The sequence below is a fragment of the Podarcis liolepis genome (assembly GCF_965112155.1).
Source record: "Podarcis liolepis genome assembly, chromosome: 15".
Classification (NCBI taxonomy): domain Eukaryota; kingdom Metazoa; phylum Chordata; class Lepidosauria; order Squamata; family Lacertidae; genus Podarcis; species Podarcis liolepis.
The window spans coordinates 2190399-2210423 of record NC_139566.1 but is presented as its reverse complement, the minus strand read 5'-3'; the positions used below and the strand labels follow the sequence as shown (position 1 = coordinate 2210423).

Genomic DNA, 20025 nt, shown 5'->3' with positions numbered 1-20025 from the left:
ATGCCTAAGCCAATACCGCTCATCACCTGTAACCAATAAAGTTGTGGCCTTATTTAGCCAATTAACATTAATAATTGTGTCACGTGTCATTATTTCCACTGGGGGGACAGCGGGAACTCGCCACGCAAGTGGATATGCAAGAAACATCCTTAGGGTTAGCCCCTCCTGTGCAAAGTTGTCGCTCAAAGCTACTCAGGCAAGGAATGAAAAACCATCATTTTCAAATGTAACCTTTTATTGTTTTGATAACTCAAGCACATTCATGTACAAAATCAAAAGCTGGCTTGTTTGCCAAGGTTTGTTTTAAAGAGAGGTTGGGGGTGTCTCCTCCATATTTAAACCTGACTGCTGCTTACAATTTGTCAGAAGGAATCTGGGAATGAGTGAATGTATGGCTTAAATTCTGTCCATCGCTGATGAACCACATCTACTCCCAGGGGCCTTGGGGAGATTTCAGTTTCCCCAGCCAGACCCCCAGGGGGAAGAAGCGCAGGGTCTCGGGTTGCCCCATCCACCGTAGCCCCCTTGGCCGCCACATCTGCCGAAACTAGCGAAACTGCCGAAACCGCTATGGCCACCCATCCGGCCAGAGCCACCATAGCCACCTCCACAGCTTCCACAACCTCCGAAGCCACCAGAGCTGGCATACGATCCATAGCTGCTTGGCTCATAGCATCTGGGCCGAGACGTCGTCGAACCAAACCAGTGACCGGAGCCTTGGCTAGATGGTTCCCGGCCTGATTGGTTGCCGCTGCATGATGACAGTCCGCACGTCCCGTAGTTACTCATCCCTGGGAGAGCAAACAAAGGCCTGGAACAGACAAAGAAAAGACAAATCCAATGCAGGGAATGTGATGTGAGGCAGGCAGAGAGAGACAGAGAGAGACATACACAGAAAGAAGCATAATAAGAGACATGTGTGAAAAGAATTAGAGAAATGGGGTAAGCAGGTCGGGACAAGCGTGTCCTTAATTCACTTAGACCAGGGGTGTGAGTGCCAACTTGAATAAAATATAGACAATACTGAGGACTCAGCTGTACATCGGCAAATAAAATGTTTTAATTGTGTTGTAAAGTGCAATATACAAATTCAACACTAGATGGCGGCAGTGAGCTATGGGAAATTCAATATTTCCCCCCCCCCAAAATGTTTTAAAAACAAAACAAATGCCAACTAAAGAACAATGGCAAAAGAAGTTGATGAACTATGCAGAACTGGCAAAAATGACAGACAAACTAAGAAAAAGACAATCGTGACTTTGATAAACAATGGGAACCGTTTATATTATACTTGCAGAAACAAAGTCGATAGACTTGATGGCAGGATTTAAATAAACATTCACACTGTTAGTATTAGAAAATGTTCAGAAGACAGAGAAATATGATGGTGCATTTACTTTTACTTTTATGTTTTTAGGTTTGATGTTATGTTATTAATAACTTTTTCTGTTAGGAGGTAGCAAAGTGGGTGAAAGGAGAAATAAACCAGAAGCGGAAGTTGGGGGAAGTCTTGGAGGGGAGGGAGGAATACAGTGGTACCTTGGGTTACAGACGCTTCAGGTTACAGACTCCGCTAACCCAGAAATATTACCTTGGGTTAAGAACTTTGCTTCAGGATGAGAACAGAAATTGTGCAGTGACGGCGGGAGGCCCCATTAGCTAAAGTGGTGCTTCAGGTTAAGAACACTTTCAGGTTAAGAACGGACCTCCGGAACGAATTAAGTACTTAACCCGAGGTACCTCTGTACATAATAAAAGTTAAGACTCTGAGATGTATGTAATGAATGAAAAAGAAAAATGAATATTTTTTTTTATAAAGCAAAGCAAAACAAAACATTCCAACAGCTTTTTTAAATATTTGTGTAGATTCCCCCTGAGCTTGCAGGACCAATGTTCTGGTTTGCTACGATTTCTCGCCAAAGCAGAGAAGGCCCTATGGCTTCTTGGCGATGTAAACATCTCAGTGCCTCATAAAGTTGCTCTTTTTGCTCTGGCGGCCCAAAAGATGAGAAAGAAGACCCTGGACATTATAGCATTGAACTGTAAGGGAGACAGAGAGATCTAAACAGAGAATATGATTTGAGGCACAGCAGCCTTTACTTGTATTTGTTAATAATAATAATAATAATAATAATAATAATAATAATAATAATAATAATTTATACCCCACCCATCTGGCTGAGTTTCCCCAGCCAATCAAGTGTTAAAAACAATACAGCATCAGACATTAAAAACTTCCCTAAACAGGGCTGCCTTCAGGTGTCTTTTAAAAAGAAGATAGCTGCTTATTTCCTTCACATCTGAAGGGAGGGTGTTCCACAGGGTGGGCGCCACCACCGAGAAGGCCCTCTGCCTGGTTCCCTGTAACCTCACTTCTCGCAGGGAGGGAACCGCCAGAAGGCCCTCGGCGCTGGACCTCAGTGTCCGGGCTGAACGATGGGGGTGGAGACGCTCCTTCAGGTATACAGGATTTATTCGGATTTGCCATGGCCAATGGCTAGCACAATAAAGTTATTTTGATTGGGTTTGCTAAGAAGTCGCTTCCCAACTCCTTGTTTAAATTGCCTCTTTAATCAGAAACATAAGGACTACAACCTTGCCATTATTATCTTTAAGGAAAAGGTCAGAGGCAGAGTGGCTGCCTTGCTTGCAGAAGGCTCCAGCCTCAACCTCCAATAGCATCTGCAGGTTCAGCTGGGATATATTCCCTGAAAATCCCTAAATAATAATAATAATAATAATAATAATAATAATAATAATTTATTATTTCTACCCCGCCCATCTAGCTGGGTTTCCCCAGCCACTCTGGGCGGCTTTCATAGAAACCAAAAAACACTAAAATATCATACATTAAAAACTTCCCTAAAGAGGGCTGCCTTCAGATGTCTTCTAAAAGTCTGGTAGTTGTTGTTCTCTTTGACATCTGATGGGAGGGCGTTCCACAGGGCGGGTGCCACCACCGAGAAGGCCCTTTGCCTGGTTCCCTGTAACTTTACTTCTCACAGTGAGGGAACCGCCAGAAGGCCCTCGGAGCTGGACCTCAGTGTCCGGGCAGAATGATGGGGGTGGAGACGCTCCTTCAGGTATACTGGACCGAGGCTGTTTAGGGCTTTAAAGGTCAGCACCAACACTTTGAATTGTGCTCAGAAACGTGCTGGGAGCCAATGTAGGTCTCTCAAGACAGGTGTTATGTGGTGTTATGTTACGAGAAGTGATCGACTAGAAATATTATCTTGTGGAAATAAACTAAATAATAAGAATAAAAAAAAATCAAAAAACCTAAAATTGAAGAAAGCCTTAATGGGATGCCGGTTACAAACCTTGTTTCACTGAACTGTTCAGTTTCCTCAGAAGGAAATAGAAAAATCATAAACCTTAAATGACCAAAATTCAAAAAAGGGGGTAGAACTCCCAAAAATTCTGAAGTATTATAATCCTAGCTTGACCTAGGAGAAGCAAAGCACAGTAATAAAGGATTGAGGACTGAAAGGTACAGTTTCTAATACTGAATTTACAAAAAAGGGTTTGAAAACCTAAATGGCAAGTTTTAGACAAAGCCCAACTTAAAGGAAGCAAAGCACAGTAATAAAGAGTTGAGGATTCAGCTGTGAAAATTCTAGTGTTGCCTTTACAAAAAGCTTTGAAAAACCTAAATGGCACAAATTCAAAGAAAGGAATACAAAATAAGCTGTTTTAGATTTTAAACAAACTCAAGAACAGGTTTGAGACACTCCCGTGGTTCTAGATGTTACTGCTGATGTTAAACACTGTTCAGTTTTAGGTTTTTATATTTTTTCCCTTAAACTTTTTGATTTTTATTATTTAGATTATTTCAACAAGATAATATTTCTGGATGATTACTTCTCGTTTCAGGGATTTTCACGGTATTTCATTTGTTTTGTGCAATTTCTCGGTTCCATGACTGTCTTTTTTCTACTGGGATATACCGTATTTTTCACTCTATAGGACACACTTTTCCCCCTCCAAAAATGAAGGGGAAATGTGTGTGCGTCTTATGGAGCGAATGCAGGCTTTCGCTGAAGCCTGGAGAGCGAGAGGGGTCGGTGCACACCGACCCCTCTCACTCTCCAGGCTTCAGGGATAGCCGCTTGAAGCCTTTGGAGCACAGCGGGAACTCGCGCTGTGCTCCGAAGGCTTCGGGTTCCTTTTGCTGAAGCTGGGGGAGCAAGACTCTCCTGGCTTCAGCAAAGAGGGAGAGCTGTGCAGCGCCCCTTCAGCGAAGCGGGAGGAGAAATGGAAGGGGCTCCGTTTCTCCTGGTGCTTCGCTGAAGGGGCGCTGAGCAGAGAGGGGAGAATTTTTTTTCTTGTTCTCCCCTTCTATTACAAGGTGCGTCCTATGGTCCGGTGCGTCCTATAGAGTGAAAAATACAGTATTCCCTGCCTGAATCCCTGAAGAGCCACTGCCTGTCAGTGTAGATAGATCGATGGTGTGACTCAGTACAAGACAGCTTCCTAAGTCTCTCTCTCTCTCTCTCTCTCTCTCTCTCTCTCTCTCTCTCTCTCTCTCTCTGTAATGCTCAGCTGAAAAATCAAATAGCTCAAGCAAGCACTCCTAGGGTTTTAAAGGCAGATTTAGTCAAGCTGGACTCACCCAAGTCTTCCTCAGAATGCAAAACGAGAGAAGCCAAGAAAATGCGTTTAGCAAATGCCTTGATTCTTGGACACTTTTATACTCTTGCCATGGACAGCTGTGCCCTTACAAAACACCTTCATTGTGCAACTTTCAGGGTAATTATAGGCCCAGGATTGTTGAAGGCTTTGCAGCCAGAAGTATCTCGTTGTCGCCCCCCCCCCTTGTCGCCTCAATGTTTGTATGTGCTTATTAGCTTTTGAACTTTCTTGCTTTGTAGACTTAGCAGACTGCATTCAACGTGCATTTTCTTTACACATTGTGGGGAAGAGAGGAGAGTCCCTTTCCACCACACCCTGGAATAATGAACTGATGCTCGAGTGAACTTGGGCTACGGTTTATTAGCTCCCACAAGATGTGCAATTCAAGACACACGGGCTTCAACGCCAACTCTCTGTTGCCCCTTCAAACGCAAAAACAAAAAGAGCAGTGAGATGTTCAGACCATGTTCAGGACTTCTTATGAGGGAGGCTGCTGAGTCATTAGGAAATCCCCATCCCTCTTCACAGAACGACAGTTCCCAAAGCTGTTCATCAGTCAGTCCCAGAAACTCTGAGATTTGTAGCCCTGTGAGAGGAAGAGGAGGGTCTCCTCTCAGAGCTGTCAACTGTTCCTTTTTTAAAAAGGAAATTCCCTTATTCCAAATAGGATTCCTCGCAAGAAAAGGGAAAAGTTGACAGCTATGTCTCCTCTTAACAAGTCCCAGCACATTTAAGAAATCACACTTCCCATGGTTCTTTGTGGGAAGCCATGACTGTTGAAGGCATGAAAACACTCTTCACCAGGGGTCAGCAAACCTTTTCAGCGGGGGGCCGGTCCACTGTCCCTCAGATCTTGTGGGGGGCCAGACTATATTTTGAAGAAGAAGAAGAAGAAATGAACGGATTCCTATTGAAATATACTCGGAGACGAGTGCGGATTTCATGCTCTTTATTCAGCTCATAGTAGTGAGGAATGAAAGTGTGCTATTTTGGTTAGCCGTGACCCCCGCTAATTGATTTACGAACCTCAATTAGCGATTTATTGATGCCCGGCACGCTTCCACTCCGGCACCTCTCCGTCACGGTTCAGCAGAGCTTCGCACAGCGGTGTAAAACTGTCACCAACTTGATTCAGCTTTCAGACAAACACACGGAGTCCCGTTTGTCTATTTACAGCATTTATTCCAATATTCCCCAGGATCCCCCTGGACTAGTTGCAGCCATCACAGCGCTGCGTCTGTTCCCCACAGCTCACATAGTGGGACTGGCAAACTTTGCCCCAAGCTCCTCCCAGCTTCTAAAGCTGACGTCAGAATGGTGTAGCATCCTGGGAGAAACTTAACCCGTTAAGTTCCAGCTCCAACACCCCCCCCTTGCTGCACCTTCTGACAAGACCTTTTTGAGTTCAACACCTTTCCCTTTGCCTTGTGCTCCTTCCCAGCATCTTTCCCAGGCACCTGTTGAACCCCTTCAACACTCCCAGAATCACACTGTGCGACACTTTTCCACGCACCCGTGACCTGATACCCTACTGACCCATTAGGGCCAGCAGTTGTGTCTTCTCCGTCAGACTCTTCCCCCTCTGACTTGACAACCCTTCCGTGAGCTTTCTCCATTACCGGAGATGAAGCCTCACACCTGGACACTCCTTTCACAACCCTTGGAGATGCCCAAACCTGCCCTGAACCCTGACCCCGGACCTGGTCCCCATCACCGGGATCTGAACCCTGATTCTGGACCTTATCCCCATCACTGGGTTCAGCCACAGCCTCCCTTCTCCCTTGAGAAGACTTTGCACCCGTCACCTGGTGACGTATTTCCTTTTCCTTGAAAAGTTCCTCCAGAGCAGACCCAGTAAACTGTGACCCTCGGTCGCTCTTGAACCCTTGCACCCTGGTGGAGAACCTTAGTTCCACCCCCGCAACCCAATCCTGGATCAGTTGCGCCACCTCCCCCTGTGATTTGAGAGAGAAACTCCAGCCAACCTGGCTGTGGTTACCTGTCAGCGACAGCACATACCTGGCCCCACCCAGACTCTCAGACCTCTTGGGTCCTGACAGATCTGTGTAAACCAGCTCAAAGGGCTCCTTGGTAACCCTCCCAAACCCGGGAAAACCAAGCACCTTTGCACCTTTGCATGCCTTGCACCTTTGGGACCTCCTCCCACCTTGTGTGATTTTACACCCTTTTGTGCACCTGTGCAACTTTTGCACATGACTGGGAACCTTAGCACACTGCGCCTGTGCTTTTTCAGCATTCCCACAACCCTCCAGAGGTGACTCCAGAACAAAGACGTTGTTCTCCCTCTGCATGTTGACCCGTTGTCTCCCTCCTCTGAAAATGAAACAGGTGTCATTTTCAAACCGAGCATTGTATCCCTGCTTCATTAGAGCTGATACAGATAAAAGACAACAATTCAGTCCCGGCACAACGTTGATCTCTCGCTTCTCCTGTGAAGTAGAGAAAAACACGTTAGCCATACCACAGACTGGCTTTTGTGTTCCGTCTGTGAACCTTACAGTCATCCCTGTTAAAGCAGCCCTGCATTTCCGCAGCTTCCCAGCAGATGTCTCTGGAATCAAATTGCAATTAGCAGCAGAGCCAATAACAAAACTTTGCTCTGTCCTTGTCTCTTCCTGGCACCTGGCACGTACACCAGCCTCAGTCCCGCGCCTGGCTGTTTTTCCAGGCCGGTTGCCATGGTAACCCGACTGGTTCCCATGAGAGTTCAACAGTTTGACCTTGGCAACATCCTGCCTTTTCTCTCTGCTCCGGTGGGGGCAATCTCGCCGCAGATGTCCCGGAGCTTTGCACACGTAGCAACGACGAACTCCAGTGGAAAAACACTGCCTGGGGCTCCCAGCTGGCTTGGCCTTCCTCCTTCTGGAACGGCGCCTCCCACCAGCCTCGCCCCCCCTGAAGCCGCTCTTCGCTCCAGCAGGTTTAGTGGAAAACCTTTCAAGCTTGCCTTTGGAACTTTCCGCCCCCCCGGCTTGCTCACTAGCACTCCTTGAGGCTAAATCATCAGAAACAGGGGCTCCAGCCATCTCTAGGCTTCCAGCTTCAATCTGCCCTTGGCCTCCTGCTGAGCCTTCACAGCAAACACAGCAGTACATTTCCAAGCGCCAATAGTCCCTTTGCCCCCCCTCTGGGGCCCACAGCCTTTCCCAGCTGTGCACCGGCTCTCACGTAGGTGATCAGTGCCATCTTGTCTTTCTGTTCTGAAGCAGCCATCTCCCGGCCCTTGCTTTCCGCCTCCAGCCTTACAAACACCCTGGAGCGCTGAACGGCCTCTGGCTTCCTGGCACCCAGAACAGTAGACTTCAGATCAGCAGCCAGGTTGCCCAACTTCTTAAAGTGAGCCTCCCACAGTCCTCCAAGACCTGGCAGCCAGCCATCTTCCCCCGGGGCCCAGCGTACTCACGTAAACAACCAGCCGCTCTTCGGCTCCCGGTTTAGCAGATCAGCTCTCCTGCCTCTCACAATGCCAGGCAGAACTTCAAGCTGGCATCAGCATCGTCGTCAGCTTGCCTTCAAACGTTAGGCACAGCCCCAAGCTCTTTGCAGCGTCTTTCAGCTTGCTTGCCTGCTTGCCTCAGATTCCGGCCTCCCGTTCTCCAAAGGCGCCCCAAGCTGTACTTACAAACGCACCAGCTCCTCCGGCTCCTCAGCTCCATGGAGAAACGATACTGCAGCTGCCCTCGGCTCTTGGCAGTTCTCAGCAACACAGGCACTTCTCTGCGTCTCGCTGCTTGCTTGTTTGCTTCTGTCTGCACCTTCTGCCGCCTCTGCTTGACACCGCAGATTTACAGCTCCCGCGACAGTTTTACAAGCGGTAATTTAGGACCCATAACCTGTGCTATTTTGGTTAGCCGTGACCCCCGCTAATTGATTTACGAACCTCAATTAGCGATTTATTGATGCCCGGCACGCTTCCACTCCGGCACCTCTCCGTCACGGTTCAGCAGAGCTTCGCACAGCGGTGTAAAACTGTCACCAACTTGATTCAGCTTTCAGACAAACACACGGAGTCCCGTTTGTCTATTTACAGCATTTATTCCAATATTCCCCAGGATCCCCCTGGACTAGTTGCAGCCATCACAGCGCTGCGTCTGTTCCCCACAGCTCACATAGTGGGACTGGCAAACTTTGCCCCAAGCTCCTCCCAGCTTCTAAAGCTGACGTCAGAATGGTGTAGCATCCTGGGAGAAACTTAACCCGTTAAGTTCCAGCTCCAACAGAAAGTTCCCCCAAAATATCTGTTTTATATACATTATTTACACAATGGGCTGCATGTGATTGGCTAATTCTGGGATTCTGCTGTAGGCCAATCAGGTTGCGGATTCACTTCCACCCGGAGTTGGATTGGGTGGCTCCTGCGGACCAATCAGACTGCTGCATTCTGGATCCTGTTGTTCTAGGACCAATCAGACTGCTGCATTTTGGATCCTATTCAACTCAGTACGTAACACCTATGCCCCACAAAGAACCCAGAGATGCATTTTAAATCAAAGGACACATTCTACTCATGTAAAAACACGCTGATTCCCGGACTGCCCACGGACCGGATTTAGAAGGCGATTGGGCTGGATCTGGCCCCCGGGCCTTATTTTGCCTGCCCATGCTCTTTACCTTACAGGTACCTCTAGGAAGCCTCTGGGTGGTATTTCATTTCACAACCCAGGACAGAATTTATATCCAAGTTGGCACCTCAGGACAGAACTGTGCACATGCTTGGGAGAACACATCTTTGTTTGAGACTCTCTCCTGCCATGTGATGCCCCAAATCTTCCTGGTGCAATGCACATTGAAAGGCATGGTTTATGGCAGGGGTCAGCAAAATTACTGTGCCTTGGGCCAGTATCTCCAGTGCTGATTGCACAGCGGGAGTGCGTGCGCACACGCTATTTCCAGCACACTTCCAGGTTGGAGGAGCACCAGAAATGGCTTGTGCGCATGTGCACAGGCCTCCTCCGACCTGGATGTGCACTGGAAATAATGCTTGCGCATGCACACAAGCTATTTCCGGTGCTCCTCCGACCCAGAAGTGGGCAGTCATTCAGCGCCGGTAAGAGCGGACGGCGGCTGCGGGGGGTGGGGGGCACTGTGGGCTGGATAAATGAATCCCTTGGACCTTATCTGGCCTGTGGGCCTTAGTTTGGTGACCCCTGGTTTATGGCTTCATGCTCCACTGACTTGGAGGACTTTTATGGAGAGGATTGGACAAATTCATGCAGGAGAAGACTATTGGTGGCTGCTAGTCAACATCTTAAAAAGGAGAGACATCACCTTGCCAACAAAGGTCCATATAGTTCAAGCTCTGGTTTTCCCAGTAGTGATGTATGGAAGTGAGAGCTGGACCATAAAGAAGGCTGACCGCCGAAGAACTGACGCTTTTGAATTTCGGTGCTGGAGGAGACTCTTGAGAGTCCCATGGACTGCAAGAAGATCCAACCTCTCCATTCTGAAGGAAACCAGCCCTGAGCGCTCACTGGAAGGACAGATCGTGAAGCTGAGGCTCCAAGACTTTGGCCACCTCAAGAGAAGAGAAGACTCCCTGGAAAGGACCCTGATGTTGGGAAAGATGGAGGGCGCAAGGAGAAGGGGACGACAGAGGACGAGATGGTGGGACAGTGTTCTCAAACAGACCAGCATGAGTTTGACCAAACTGCGGGAGGCAGTGGAAGACAGGAGGGCCTGGCGTGCTCTGGTCCAGGGGGTCACGAGAGTCGGACACGACTAAACGACTAAACAACAACAACAAAGTCACAATGGCTCGGCTTTGCTTCTGCTACTGGGGCAGTGATGCTTCTGTGCAGGAGAAGAGAGATGCTCATGTTCTTGGGTCTTGCTTGTGCATTTCCCACAGGCATCTTGTTTTGCCTTGTGAGAGCATGACCATGGACCAGGTGAGCCACTGGTCTGATACAGCAGCTGGGCTTTTCTTAGGCTCTTAGGCACGGCATTCAAACAAAACACGGCACAGCCAAGCTCTTAGGTGTGTTTCATGGTAGGTTTCGGGATCTCAGCTACGATGTACATATATTTATCCACCTATAAAACTGAAACATTAACAATGGGGAGCGAGAGGGAGATTTCCTCTGAAGGGAGTCTGTTGAGGAAAGCTTCCAGACTTACTGTAATTAGCTCTTCAGATGTGGGTAGGGTTGTGAAATGTGGGTTTTCCTACAAAACGAAAGTTATACGCTTGGGAAACAAAGAGTGAGGCTGGATCGCTAGACACATCAAAGAAGCATTTTGGTTTCAGCTTTGTAAATATAAACAGGGAAAACAGGTAAAGAAAAACGCGACTCCGCGTCGCCATCTGGTGGCACAATGTTGCCTCGCACATATAACACATATAAATCTGTGTTTGAATTTATAACACTTTAAGTTGAAACACTTCTTTGATGTGTCCAGATCCAGCATAGCTGAATCCTAGGGTTGTTTTTTTAAAAAACCAAACCAAACCAAAAACAAGTCAGTTAGGGAGATCCCTTCCCCATCAACTAATCAAGTAGAGAATTTATCACACTGGTTATTCCACAAGAAGGAGGTGAAAGGTCTGAGACTGCCCCCTGCTGGAATTTAAAGGAACATACATGAGACCAATAGATGCCCTCTCAGATTCTGGCATCTGTCCTCCACTGCCTCATATGTAGCCTCCCTCCATCTGTCATTTGCTCCGGCTTTTAGCTAGGATTTTTTTTTTTAAAAAAATTGGAATTTTATTTACAACATAACATAACCCCCCCATCCCCCAATACACAAATTCACCCTCATTAAATGTGAACGTAACATACAGTGAGCATAACATACAACAATAAAGGTAAAGGTAAAGGGACCCCTCACCATTAGGTCCAGTCGTGACCGACTCTGGGGTTGCGGCGCTCATCTCGCTTTACTGGCCGAGGGAGCCGGCGTACAGCTTCTGGGTCATGTGGCCAGCATGACTGAGCCGCTTCTGGCAAACCAGAGCAGCGCACGGAAACGCCGTTTACCCTCCTGCCGGAGTGGTACCTATTTATCTACTTGCACTTTGACATGCTTTCAAACTGCTAGGTTGGCAGGAGCAGGGACCGAGCAACGGGAGCTCACCCCATCATGGGGATTCGAACTGCCGATCTTCTGATTGGCAAGTCATAGACTCTGTGGTTTAACCCACAGCGCCACCCACGTACCAACATACAACAATACAAACAACCAAATAAAAGACTTCCTTTATCCTGTATCTGGCCTCCATATTTACTTCTTATAAGCTGTTTCCTTTATGAATAATTATTAAGATTTTTCTAATTTTAACTTAAATATCCACAAAGTCTCCTGCAGACATTAATCGAAACAAGTCTAGGCATGTATTTTAGGGCATTGTTTTGTGATTTTCCCCATGCTTTTTGAAACTCTTGTCTAGTGTGATCTCTAATTGCCTCTCTTAACACATCCTTCACTGGGTTTGTGAGTTTCTTCTTTTCCTTAGAAGAATCTTCCCCCTCCAGAGCATATTTGAGTCCCAAGGAGGCTGTTCCTTCCCATCTCCTACTTCTCCTGGCTCAGCCTCTGCCTCCCAGTAAGATTCCAGTCTATTCCTCCTACAGGACACCACACTCTGTCCTTCACAATACGCTTAGAGTGGAAGTTGTCTTTCCAGAACCAACTCTTTCTCCCATTCACTCTTTATACCTCAGCCTGTCTTCTAACTTGTCTCCCTTCTATCTCCCAACCTCTCCAACCCATAACTGTCAACGTTTCCCCTTTTTAAAGGGAAATCCCTTTATTCCGAATAGGATTCCTCGCAAGAAAAGGGAAAAGTTGACAGCTATGCTCCAACCTCAATTCCAACCCACTTCAACCAACCCTCTCAACTCCCTGACTCTCTTCAAATCCTCTCCTTTTAAACCCTCCCTCCTGGAATCACGGCCAATCAGAGGCTGCCGTTCATTAACCATTTGCCGGCAGGGAAAGACAGAAAGTCAGTGGCGAAGCCGCATGCTCCACTACCAGGGGTGGAGAACATGCGGGGATGTGGCTTGCGCTCCCTGGAGGTGTGCCTGTGGGAGTGTGGTGTCCAGTGAGTGCAGGGGGGTGCGTGGAGCGTGCCCGGGGTGGCCGCTGCGATGGCACCCTACCGGAATAGTGGTGCCGGGAGCGGTCCACTCCCTCCGGACTCCCGTTCCTCCGCCAGTGCTTGTTGTTCCAACCAGTCCAGCAAAACCAACCATTTCACCACAGTGTGCAGCACTGGTGTGCACTGAGACATTCTCACTGAAGCCTTAAATACTATCTGGGAGTGCTGAGAACACCTCATCACCTGTGGTTGGGGTCACCTCCCCATGGCCTTGTCTATGTCCTGCAAGGTCATAACAAAGGTCATAGCAAATGTCAGGCTGCAAAGGGATGGCACAGCCTTAATATTCCCAGGCTGCTCTGCTGTCTTATGACCCACATGGGTCTGAGAATACATCACCCCACGTCTTCACTCCTTTCATCAGGTGACCTTTCTATAATAAGCGTTGATTCCAGCAAGCTGTGATTAACTCTTAGAGAGCGCTAATTGACAGAGTGGCATTATTTACTGCGAAATCTAGGTCTCAGCCTAGATGCAGCTTTGAGAGCATCAAAAGGGGAAATTTGCAGGGCATCTCACCTAACTCCTCATAATACAATAGTCTTCTGGATATTCCCTACCTTAATTTTTTGATGAATTAAAGTATCTCTGCATAGATCCAGTCGTATGGTTAAAACTGTGATAGGTTTTGCCAGTGTTCGAGAGGCAGTGTGACCTCCATGGCTAGATAAGATTTTTTAAAAAAGAAAAGCTTATTTAAAAAACGAAAAACCTCTTCTACATAACAACATATAATCTAGAAATGTTATGCTTGCATAGATGGTATCGCTATCCCCGAAATTCAAAGCCAGTCCCTTGGAAAGGCAAGGGGGGAAACCCCGATGGTTAATGTGTTCATAAAAAGAATTAATTACTGTTTCATCTTCATTCAGATCGGGTGCAACCATCGAACCGAGAGTCACGAATCATTGCCGTTTGGGGGGAAATGACCTGTGAAGCAATTACTGCATTTTTTGTTGTTGCTGTTTTCCAAACGAGTCTGTTATTAAATCTGGGGTTATATAATTGCAAGAACAAATTAGGGGCATAACCCAAGATCGCTTGACATGTGCAACCACTAATGAATGCTTGCAAGAAGCACTGAAATCCTTTGCAACAAAAGAACCTCATGAAATCCCCTCCACCACAATGATATCACGATGATTTCTTTCTAACAGATGCACTCTGACAGGGGGCTGGAATCACCAGAATAGGATCACTCCGGTGACCTAAAAGTAGATCCCATTAAACTCAATGGGTTGTCTTCAGAGTTACTACTATTTAGAGCAGATCCACTGAAATTCATGGGCATGAGTAACGCAAGTCTGTTAATTTTAGTGGGTCTACTCTGAGTAGGACTGATTTTGGATAGAACCCACTGACATTTCTGCATAGACCATTATTGAACTGTGCTGTTAGACACCCCCCTCTTATTTCTTTTAAAAGACTAATACAGTGGTACCTCGGGTTAAGTACTTAATTTGTTCCGGAGGTCCGTACTTAACCTGAAACTGTTCTTAACCTGAAGCACCACTTTAGCTAATGGGGCCTCCCGCTGCTGCCGCGCCGCCGGAGCACAATTTCTGTTCTCATCCTGAAGCAAAGTTCTTAACCTGAAGCACTATTTCAGGGTTAGCGGATTGTGTAACCTGAAGCGTATGTAACATGAAGCGTATGTAACCCGAGGTGCCACTGTATTGATTGCAATGATTCTCAAAATAACTGGTGCTGGATATGCCTCATCAAACTCCTTTCTTACATTTGTGTTCTTCTTGGGTAAAAGACATGGCGGGTTTGAAAGAGATGCATAAACTGCTCTCACTCAGGGGGGCCAGCCGCGCCGCCGGAGCACAATTTCTGTTCTCATCCTGAAGCAAAGTTCTTAACCTGAAGCACTATTTCAGGGTTAGCGGAGTGTGTAACCTTTCTTACATTTGTGTTCTTGGGTAAAAGACATGGCGGGTTTGAAAGAGATGCAATGCAATGTTGCAGCATAAACTGCTCTCGCTCAGGGGGCCAGCCAGCTAGCCAAGACTTTTCCAATGGCATGGCAGCGCCTTTGGAACTCCCTGCCTATTGATAGCAAGCAGCCACCCCTACTGTACTCTTTTTGGCAGCTGCTAAAACATTTGTTCGCTTTGACAAAGTTACCCAGCTCTTTAAAAAGTTGGTGCAAGTTTCATTCTGTTTCTAGCCTGTTGTTACGCTAACTTTTCAAAAGTCTTAAATTACTGTTGTTAATTTTTATGGGTGATAATTTTATTGCTTTATCTTTTTTGTAAACTGCTTTGAGTTGTTTTTTTTAAAAAAATCAATTGGTGTATAAAATGTTATGAATTTAAATAAATAGATAACCCACATGGTCGTTTTCCAACCTTCAGACTGTTTTCTCCCTTCCCTTTAACAATTTAAATACTGTTTTTATTTATTTTCATGGTACAGAAGATACATTTTGAGAAAACAGTTGTTACAAAAGTAAATACCAATAACTTGTCTGGATAAAATTACAGAAATTTTTATCATGCCATGTGTTAAAGCTTCATTTGATTAGTTGAAGAGATCACGTCACATTTTCCTGTGAGTGCTGCCACAGTCTGAACAATTTATATATTCAATAATACATTTGCCATGAATAAAAGGAATATGAATATTTCTCAGCCAATGGTGAAGAATCAATGCTTAGCCCAACACTGGTTTTCCAACATCTGGCTAGCTCCATACGGACATCAGTCAAAAGAAAGGCTAAGAGGTCATCTTTAGGATAATCCTGAGCAGACGGGATCCTAAGCCAAAGTAGGGTCCAGAGTTCACCTCCCCATTCCACTAGGACCCTCCTTGAGTCGCTTAGCCCCAATTTACCAACTGCACTGGCTCCCGGTGGAGTACAGGGTCAGGTTTAAGGTGCTGGTTTTGACCTTTAAAGCCCTATACGGCATAGGACCCTCGGACCTACGGGACGGCCTCTCCTGGTCTGCCCTACAGAGGACCTTAAGGTCCTCAAATGACATCACTTTGGAGGTCCCAGGTCGCAAGGTGGTTAGATTGGTCTCAACTAGGGCCAGGGCCTTTTCAGCACTGGCCCCGACTTGGTGGAACGCTCTGTCCCAAGAGACCAGGGCCCTGCGGGACTTGACATCTTTCCGCAGGGCCTGCAAGACAGAGCTGTTCCACCTGGCCTTTGGTTTGGACTCAGTATGACCCTTATGTTTCCCTCCCCTTATGGTTTTGATCTATGGGCTACTATTAAAATGAGGCTGCATTTTAAATTGTATTTTAACCTGTATTTTAAATTGGGTTTTTCCCTCTCTATTATGTTTTTACTGTAATTTTACTGGTGTTAGCCGCCCTGAGCCCATAGCTGTCAACTTTTCCCTTATTCCGAATAGGATTCCTCGCAAGAAAAGGGGAAAGTTGACAGCTATGCCTGAGCCCGGCACTGGCTGGGGAGGTTGGGGTATAAATTATTATTATTATTATTATTATTATTATTATTATTATTATTATTATTATTATCCCCCCAGCTCCTCCCATTCCTCTTCAGGATTTGACCATCCCCTTTCTGACCGCACCATAGGGCTCAGGATGAGACGGTCAGCAAACTGATGCCATCTATTTGCGTCTTCATTCGATGGTGGTGCTGGGAAGCCAGGAAGCAGACAATAGGCTTCCAGATCTCTCCACAAACAGTCATTAGTGTTTTATATGCTTGAAATATGTTGCTGTTATTATTATTATTATTGCCTCTATGGCTTGACACCCAATCTTAATGGGCTCTGATGTTATTTTGGTATAATAGCCTCGCAAGAGGTCATCAACCACAGCAGAATGTGTCACAAGTCTCCCCAGTTTATGTCGTGATGGGTTGGAGGTTGTGGGAAGCTGGAAGGTGGACTTCTTCTGCACTATTTTTCCCAATTTATCTGTGACAGACCTAGCTGGCTAGTAAAAAATGCTAATTTTGTGTGGCAGTTGGGAGGTCCACTTTTTTTTAAAAAAAAACCCTAAAACCAAAAGGTATTAGCATCTCCCCTCCATGTCCATTTCAAGTCCATTCCTGTGTGTTGTCTGAAAGATAATCCTTTGTTTGTGGGGAGCCTTCAGCAAGTATTCCTGTCAATGAACGCCCATTGCCACCAAGGACAGGCTCCAGACAATTTCAGGGGTCAGCAAACTTTTTCAGCTGGGGTCCGGTCGACTGTCCCTCAGACCTTGTGGGGGGCCGGACTATATTTTGAAAAAAAATAATGAACGGATTCCTATGCCCCACAAATAACCCAGAGATGCATTTCAAATAAAAGGACACATTCTACTCATGTAAAAACACGCTGATTCCCGGACCGTCCACGGGCCGGATTGAGATTGGGCCGGATTCGGCTGGATTCGGCCCACGGGCCTTAGGTTGCCTACCCATGATTTAAATGTTGCAGCAGGTGAGCTTCATGCTATCTTCAAGATAGCATGATTACACGTTTCTCAGTAGCGGATTACATGTTTCTCAGTAGCGGATTACACGTTTCTCAGTAGCGATAGTATCCAGTCATGAGAACTGGATTGCACAGCTGACAAGGATCATATATTTAAAACATGGGTAGGCAACCTAAGGCCCGGGGACCAGATGCGGCCCAATCACCTTCTCAATCCTGCCTGTGGATGGTCCGGGAATCAGCGTTCTCTGGGTTATTTGTGGGGCATAGTTCATTTCTTTTCTTCCAAAATATAGTCCGGCCCCCCACAAGGTCTGAGGGACAGTGGACCGGCCCCCTGCTGAAAACATTTGCTGGCCCCTGATTTAAAACGAAAAGAGAATGGAGGTCTTATATGTGTTTAGCTTCTATATGCTTTGGAGTCCATATCTCCCAACATTTCTCTGATGAAAATAGGGACATCCTAGGGAAAAGCGGGACTTTCCTGAATCAAATCAGAAACCAGGGCGGTTTCTGTAGATCTAGGACTGTCCCTGGAAAATAGGGAGACTGGGAGATTCTCAGAGTCTCTGGTTTTGTTAACGCTTCTCTCCCACCTCCACTGGAACACAATTGTTTTCGATTCAAACCATTCTGAGGTGAGGGTTTGGCTGTTAGTTAGTTAGTTTCTTTTACAGTTAGGCAGTATATAATTTTAGCAACCAAGGGGGCGCAAAGGAAAAGACTTGGCGAGGGTTGTAGCTGAGGTGTGAATACATTTCTAAGCTTCATACCCCATGAGGACTGGAATCTTGTTTTGAAATGAAACAAAAATGGGGAACCTCTCGCCAGCCCACCGCACATTCCTAGCTCTGTGTCATATGCTTCGTAAACCTCCGAATTTGCAAGCCAGTTGGTTCTTCCTGCTGGGTTTATGCCTTGGTGATGTTTCTTTCAAATCATCATTGATGTTTCGGCCTTCGTGGTTTGAAACATCACAAAAGCAGCATTTGAACAACTTCAGCAGGAGTTTTAAATCTGATGGAAAACCTAGGATAGAATAAATAATATTAAAGCCAAAATATGCTATAATATGGCGGTTAATAATGGATGAGAAGTAGAAGTAAGGAGTAGACGGGAAGTCAGCTATATAGGAAAAAGTCATTTTAATGTCAAATGTATTGTGAGTAATATTTAATGTTTTGGTGTTGGTGTTTATTTTTATTTCCTTCTTCCTTTTTAGTTGTCAGGAGGTGATATTTGTGTATCTTCATATTTTCTTTTTGTATGTGGTGTATTTTTGTTGTTGTTGTTGTTTAGTTGTTTAGTTGTGTCCGCCTCTTCGTGACCCCCTGGACCAGAGCACACCAGGCATTCCTGTCTTCCACTGCCTCCCACAGTTTGGTCAAACTCATGCTGGTCTCTTCGAGAACGCTGTCCCACCATCTCGTCCTCTGGCGTCCCCTTCTCCTTGTGCCCTCCATCTTTCCCAACATCAGGGTCTTTTCCAGGGAGTCTTCTCTTCTCATGAGGTGGCCAAAGTCTTGGAGCCTCAGCTTCAGGATCTGTCCTTCCAGTGAGCACTCAGGGCTGATTTCCTTCAGAATGGAGAGGTTGGATCTTCTTGCAGTCCATGGGACTCTCAAGAGTCTCCTCCAGCACCAGAATTCAAAAGCATCAATTCTTCGGCAATCAGCCTTCTTGATGGTCCAGCTCTCACTTCCATACATCACTAATGTGGTGTATTAAAATGAAATAAAAACTTTATAAAAGAAAGAAAAGAAACACCACAAAATCGGAACACACACACACACACACAAACACACACACGTGGCATCTGGCCTAGCGTCTTGAGCATATTTTTTCTACATTTGGATGCTAAGCACGTGCCTTTGCCATGTTTTGCTTGTCCCTCAGTGGTGGACCATTTGGGCAGCAGCTTCGGAAGCAAACCAGTCCAACTGCCTGCACTCCCGGTTTGAGTCCGATGGAAACAGTTGATTAAATGGGAAGGAATGAGGCCCATAAATTTATGGAGCAAGCGGAACCATTGGAAACGGATGAGGACGTCCTCATTTTTATTTTTATTTTTAACTCTGGTGTTCCTAAACAGGAGCGCTGTTCCCATACAGCAATTGGAGCTGAGATGCATGTGTGAGTTAAGTATGAGTTAGCTGCTAACAGGTGTCATGCCACGCACATTCCTCCCCATGAGGTGGCTCGGGAAATGGGTATAAAAGCCCTCAACTCTCGGGGTTCCTCCAAACACTCTTCTGGACTTCAGCTCCTCAGAGATCAAGGTAACGTAGTCCTGCTAGAAAACATTCTGGATCTGGATCTGTGCTGTTAGAATTGCAGTTTTAAGAATGTGTTCGCTAGGAGAAAAATAGTTCTAGGAGAAGGGCCACAGGACATAGAGCTATTCTATATACAATAGAGGACTATTCTTATTCTTATTCTTAACAGAGTACTTCCACTGTTAGAGACAATATGCTTCTGTATACCAGTTGCAGGAAACTGTAGGGATGGAGAGTTGCTGTTGCACTCAAAATGCTTGCAGTTTTCTCACTGGCAACTGGTTGTCCACTGTGAGGGCGCAATGCTGAACTAAATGGGGCCCCTTTGGCCTCATCCAACTGGCTCTTCTCATGTTCTTATGGATAAGGCTCCAGGTTCAATTCCCAGTATGAGGACTAGAATCTTTCTCTTAGGGGATGGGACGTGGTGTGTGCTTTTTCATGCAGAAGGCATCCCCAGTAGAGCTGGAAACCCCCCCCCCTATCTGAAGCTCTGGAGAGCCACCATCAGCTGGCATAGACAATGCTGAGCTGGATGACCAAAGTTCTGACTCAGTAGAAGATCTTATGTCAAAGGCTGGGGATAAAC

At 46.3% G+C, this 20025-nt stretch overlaps 1 long non-coding RNA gene across 1 annotated transcript in view; it reads right to left on the bottom strand.

The window, feature by feature from the left end:
- Window positions 1–214: 214 nt before the first annotated feature.
- Window positions 215–20025, bottom strand: part of LOC310694360 — a 65834-nt gene continuing 46023 nt past the window's right edge. Inside the window, exons 2-3 of the long non-coding RNA XR_014519620.1 lie at window positions 13318–13420; window positions 215–811 (exon numbers count right to left, since the gene is read on the bottom strand). This is a non-coding gene — a long non-coding RNA (uncharacterized lncRNA). The remainder of the gene's footprint in view (window positions 812–13317; window positions 13421–20025) is intronic.